General features: G+C 47.3%; 1 long non-coding RNA gene across 1 annotated transcript; it reads left to right on the top strand.

The window, feature by feature from the left end:
* Window positions 1–2,608: 2,608 nt before the first annotated feature.
* LOC123580459 lies at window positions 2,609–5,887 on the top strand. Its single transcript, XR_006703310.1, has 2 exons — window positions 2,609–3,783; window positions 5,163–5,887. It is a non-coding gene; the product is annotated as an uncharacterized LOC123580459 (long non-coding RNA).
* The last annotated feature ends 612 nt before the right edge of the window (window positions 5,888–6,499 follow it).

The raw sequence follows: 6,499 nt of genomic DNA, 5'->3' as shown, positions 1-6,499 counted from the left end.
CCAGGCTCTGAGCCCTCAGCACAGAGCCCGACGCGGGGCTCGAACCCACAAACTGTGAGATCATGACCTGAGCTGAAGTTGGTTGCCTAACCAACTGAGCCACCCAGGAGCCCCCAGACCCAAGATTTTAAAGTCCTCTCCCAGTAGAGTCACATGGGGCGTCAAGCCTCAACTCTTAACTAAAAACTGTGGTTTTTTCTTAAATAAAAGAGTATACATTTTTTTTCCACTTTTCTTGAGGTGAGGAGAGGCAGAGAGAGAGGCAAAGAGAGAATATTAAGCAGGCTCCACATGCAGCACAGAGCCCCGTTCAAGACTAGAGCTCACGACTGTGAGATCATGATCTGAGCCAAAATCAAGAGTCAGATGCTCAACCAAATGAGCCACCCAGGTGCCCCATTTTTTAAAAATATTTATTTATTTATTTGGGGAGGGGCAGAGAGGAAGGGAATCCCAAGCAGGCTCCGCACAGTCAGTATAGAGCCCAATGAGGGGCTCCATCTCATGAACCATGAGATCATGACCTGAGCTGAAACCAAGAGTCAGATGCTTAGCCGACTGAGCCACCCAGGTGCCACCCCCTCCCTTTTTTTTTTTTTTTTTTTTAAGTAGGCTCCATGCCCAACATGGGGCTTGAACTCACGACCCTGAGATCAAGAGTCAGATGCTCTACCGACTAAGCCAGCCAGGCACCCCTCCACTATTTTTTCTCGTTTAACTAAACATGTAGTTCACGCCACAGCAGCATATGGATATTTCTTATCCTTACGTACAGCTGCAGAGCACTGACACCATGGTTCGTTCAGCCAATGTCCCATTAACGGACACCTAGGTTACTTCCAGTCCTTTGCCATTTACAAAGTGTACCACAATAATTAGCCTTGTACATACATCTTTGTTTATTTTTGCCAGTATATCTTTGGCTTAGATTTCTAGAAATGGGATTGCTGGGTCTAAGAATAATATTAATATTTACGCTGGGTCTAAGAATTAAGCATAAATATTAATATTTATGCTCTGCTGCTGGTCAGAGCTAACTTCCCATCCTATAGTACATTAATGTACATTAATGCTCATTAATGTACATTAATGCTCATTAATATACATTAATGTACCTTCTACATTAATGCTCCCAGTGTCCGCCACGTGTTGGCAAATTGCCCCTTGAGTGCGACTACAAAATTTATGAGATATCACTTCCAATGTTAAGTTCTGAAAGACGGTGACTTCTGTTTTGTTCTCACTCTCTCTAGCTCTTTTCTCCCGCTTGCCGGAATGAAGCAAGCTACTGCGTTGGGAGCTGCTTTATGGAGAGGCCTGTGCAGCAGGGAGTGGAGGGCAGCCTCGGGGCTAACAGCCAGCAAGGAAGTGAGGCCCACAGAGCAACAATTCAGCGAGGAACTGACTCCTACAACAGCCACATGAGTGAGTTTGCAAGTGAATCCTCTCCAGGTTGAGCCCTAAGATGGCTGCAGCCCCCAGCCAACACCTCAATGGCAGCTTCCTGTGAGACCCTCAGCCAGATGACCCACAGGGCCTGCACCTGAAATCTTAACCCGCAGAAACCACGAAATACTAAATTTTTTAAAGCTACTTTTAAGTTTTAAGCTACTCAGTTTTGGCATCGTTTCTTATATGCAGCATTCATTAGCAGATACACCTCTACTGGAGCTGCGTTGTACATACTCTTAATGCTGGATGACTGTAGGGATAGTAGAGTCGTGATTTATTGAGTAACAGTTAGGTCATCTGATGACAGCAGTTGACCAATGGTCTTGAGTAACACTGTGTGGGTCTTTGGCTCCGGCTTTGCCCTGTTCTCCATTTCATCAGCGATTTGCCTCATCCCGCACACGGAGAGGAAAAAAAAATCCACAACCTGAGGAACCTCAACCAACTGAAACAAGGACCAAACCATTTGGATTGTTGTATGAACTAAATTCAATTCAACAAAGACCTAGTAAGCTTGGCAATGATACTTTGTGGGGTGCTACGAGGAACTACAGAAGAAGCTAGAGGCTAGAACACCCCGCACCCCTACTGCTCTGAACAGGACCTCAGAGAGTCCTCACTTTCAAACCAAGGATGGGATTAAGTTAGGATTACCAAATGGCACAGCACACAAAGAACGATGTCTCTCGAACTTGTAGGGGAGTGAAGGACATTTTCAATTACTGTTCCTTGTCTTTACTCAAAGCCTCCTTAGAAATGCAGTGACTCATGGGGCGCCTGGGTGGCGCAGTCGGTTAAGCGTCCGACTTCAGCCAGGTCACGATCTCTCGGTCCGTGAGTTCGAGCCCCGCGTCGGGCTCTGGGCTGATGGCTCAGAGCCTGGAGCCTGTTTCCAATTCTGTGTCTCCCTCTCTCTCTGCCCCTCCCCCGTTCATGCTCTGTCTCTCTCTGTCCCAAAAATAAATAAAACGTTGAAAAAAAAAAAAATTAAAAAAAAAAAAAAAAAAAAAAAAAGAAATGCAGTGACTCAGGGCGCCTGGGTGGCTCAGCCGGTTAAGCGTCCGACTTCAGCTCAGGTCACGATCTCGCGGTCCACGAGTTTGAGCCCCGAGTCGGGCTCTGGGCTGATGGCTCGGAGCCTGGAGCCTGTTTCCGATTCTGTGTCTCCCTCTCTCTCTGCCCCTCCCCCGTTCATGCTGTGTCTCTCTCTGTCTCAAAAATAAATAAACGTTAAAAAAAAAATTAAAAAAAAAAAAAAGAAATGCAGTGACTCCATGAGTCACACCCGCCTTTAATAAGATCTCCAGACTAGTTGTGTCTACACGGAAGTTTGAGAAACTCTGGCCTACGTAACTCTGTTTGGCTGGGAGTTTTGATGTTTTGCAGCAAGCACATTTTCACGTATTACCTGTGTAATCAAAAGATGTTTTAAAGAGACTAGATTATAAAGAAGGTGAAAATTCAGGGAGGAGACTGACCCCTGCTGGACTGGGTCGGAAGGAGTCCGCAGAGCCAGTCCAGGAGGTAACAGGCTGCCACATCCCCTGAGAGCCGAGGTGCCGCTCTCTGGGTGGAAAACTGAGAACGAGGGCAGGAGGGAAGAGGGGGAGAGGTCCTGGACAAGCGCCCCAGCTTGAAAGTTCTGTTTCTGCTCATTGTCGTAAGCTTGCTACAAGCAGACATCTGGCCCCAGTAGACCCTCATAACTGCAAGTTGAATGCAGGAAATGTCCAAGGATCTGAAGTTCTAGCAGTGACGACAGCCGAATGACTGCAAACGAGTGTCCGTGGACTCACAACTCTAAGGACGTCGTGACAGCCAGTAGGAGAAGAAGTCATTCTTTCCACAATTACCAGCTTCTCTCTTTCCCCGTTCCTTTGGATCAGCCTCCTGCAAGAAGCCGATTTCCAGCTGCATGTGATAATGAGAGGATTTTTCTTTCTTCTTATGTTAAATACAAGTGAATTGATTAAATAGAAGACAGTGTCTGATTGCTAGGAAATCAGTGATTCAGATGGCATGGAATGGCACCTGGGGATGGGGGAAGAGAAAACAGGAGGGGGAGGAAGCCCATACAGCCATCCGTGCCAAGGACAGTCAAGGGCGGACGGGGCTGAGGCTTGGAGGAGGAAGGATTTGACATCACTTGGTCCAGCCTCAACGTCTGTGGGTGCAGAATGATAAGGGATGACGGGAGCTGGCTGTGGACCCAGAACTATAAGCCAGAGCTTCCTCGCCTTCTCCGCTGTTCACACCCCACCGGCTTTCTCTGCCTACTTCCACCTTCCTGCCGCAGACCCCTACCTCCTTGCTGAGTGCACTTTCCACTAGGTATATTTTACCTCAGTAGAAAGCTGTGTTTAGTGAGAGCAGGCATTTTGGGTGCTGTTGTTGTTGTTGTTTTTAAGTAGACTTTGCGCCCCGCGTGGAACCTGATGCGGGGCTTGTACTCATAACCATGAGATCAAGACCTGAGCTTCAGATCAAGAGTCAGAGGCTTAACTGACTGAGCTCCCCGGGAGTCCCTGTTTTTATTTTGTTTTGTTTTGTTTTGTTTTATAGATACAGCATTGAGTATATAGAAAAAAGATATTCGGTATGGGCTTTTAAAAATTTTTTTTTTCAACGTTTATTTCTTTTTGGGACAGAGAGAGAGCATGAACGGGGGAGGGGCAGAGAGAGAGGCAGACACAGAATCGGAAACAGGTTCCAGGCTCTGAGCCATCAGCCCAGAACCTGACGTGGGGCTCGAACTCACGGACCGCGAGATCGTGACCTGGCTGAAGTCGGACGCTTAACCGACTGCGCCACCCAGGCGCCCCGCTATGGGCTTTTAAAACACAGGCAAGTAGGGGAGACTGGTGGTTCGGTCGAGTTAAGTGTCCGACTCTTATTTCAGCTCAGGTCATGAACTCACGGTTCGTGAGTTCAAACCCCGCGTCGGGCTCTGTGCTGACGATGCGGAACCTCCTTCGGATTCTCTCTCTGCCTGTCTCTCTGCCCCTCATCTCTCTCTCTCTCTCAAGATAAATAAATAAACTTAATAAAATAAAATACAGGCAAGGAAATGGGAATTAAATGCAGGGTTTGAGGCGAGCCATGGGAACTTAGGAAGCCTAGTAAATGAGAGGGGTCTAACCAAAGAAGGCTTCCAATAGCAGCTATCCCAAGGAGGGATAGGGAGCTGGAGGAAATGTGCATGTGCCCACTCTCCTCCTGTTCCAGCAGCAGAGGCCCCTCTCAGAGCCCATACTCTTCCCTGAGAGACTGAATATGCAGACAGACAGTGGCCAACACATATACGACGCTAACATTCTTACCCCAAACGTCTGCAGTAACCAGCCTGGGAAGCCAAACCATAACGTCTGCAGCGGTGGGCTCAGAACAATCAGGACTCCGTGTCTGCCAGCTTCTTCCCGGTCCCGATTTCTGCAACTCAGGACCAACCAGAGAAAGCCAAATATGCTCCCTAGCCAATCACCGACGCGCCCCTTCTAGTTAGCCAGCCTCCAGCATCCGGGGCAAACAACCTCCAATCATAACACACCTGGAGCTCCCTTTCTTTTCCACCAGAACACTTTCCACCTCCCTGCCTTGGAGTCCCTTCCTGCCAAATGCAAGTGATAGTGGCTGACTCTTTTGCAAGCTTTGAATGCACAGCCTCCGTGTGTTCTCGTGTGGGTGATCTTGGTTTATTTTTGTATCTCCAGCAGGGAGTCTGGACACGAGCCGAACATATTCAGGAATCATGCTGTACTTCTACATCAGGAGGTAGGGCTGCTCCCTAGAATGTCCCTCCCTGTCCCTCCCAAAGGTAACCAGTCTTTCAAAGCCATGGATCATTTTTGCTAATCTCTGTACTTTTTGTGGAAACAGAATCCGACAGCGATGACCTTTGTGTGTGCGTTCTGACTTCTTTTGCTCAACAGAGGGTCTGTGAGATTTATCCATGTTGCTGTGTAGAGCAATAGGTTCATTTGTACTCATTTCTATATGCTGGCATTCTACTTTGTGACTTTACCACAGCTTATCTTATCCACTCTACCTTGGAGAGACATTGGGACTCATACCAGTTTGGGGCTAGTATGAACAGTGCAGTTAGAAACATTCTTGCACAGAAGAAGAAGAAGGAGGAGGAGGAGGAGGGGGAGGAGGAGGAGGAGGAGAAGAAAAAGAAAGGAAGGGGGGGGGAGGAAGAAAGAAAGAAAAGAAAAAAAAAGACACATTCTTGCACACATTCTGGTAGACATAAGCTCTTGTTTGTTGTGTTCATGCCCAGGAGCGGAATTGCTACCTCCTAAGTTATGCATATGGTCACTGTCAGTAGGGTACTGCCAGTTTGCCAACAGTTTTACCAATTTATATACCCCCGAATGTCTGTGAAAGTTTCAGTTGCTCTGTGTTTTCATCAGTACTTGATCTTGTTTTGCTTGTTTTTAATGTTGATTCATTTTTGAGAGACAGAGCACACACGTGCATGTGGGAGAGGGGCAGGGAGCGAGGAGGACAAAGGATCTGAAGCAGGCTCTGTGATGACAGCAGAGAGCCTGACACACAGCTCCAACTCACCGTGAGATCACGACCTGAGCCAAGGTCAGACACTTCACCGAACTGAGCCACCCACGTGCCCCAGCACTTGATCTTGTCAGACACTTTGACTATAGCCTTTCTGCTTAGGCGTCTTTGTAAATTTACACTTCATTTTCTTCTTATTCCCTATAGTTTCTAAGTGTTACTGTTTTCCTGGGTTTAGTTTTTGCAATTATTTTTTTTAATGTTTATTTACTTATTTTTGAGAGAGGAAGAGAGAGCGTGTGAGTGCGCGCACGTGTGTTCAAGAGGGGGGGAGCAGGGAGGGGAGAGAGAATCACAAACAGGCTCTGTACTGTCAGTGCAGAGCCCCACGCTGGATTCGATCTCGCGAACAGTGAGATCATGACCAGAGCCAAAACCAAGAGTTGGACATTTAACTGACTGAGCCATCCAGGCAACCCTAGTTATTGTAATTATTAATAGTATATAACTGATCAAAACAACACTTGTCCCT

The sequence above is a fragment of the Leopardus geoffroyi genome, chromosome A3, assembly GCF_018350155.1.
Source record: "Leopardus geoffroyi isolate Oge1 chromosome A3, O.geoffroyi_Oge1_pat1.0, whole genome shotgun sequence".
NCBI classification, from domain to species: Eukaryota; Metazoa; Chordata; class Mammalia; order Carnivora; family Felidae; genus Leopardus; species Leopardus geoffroyi.
This window is presented reverse-complemented; position numbering and strand designations above follow the sequence as displayed.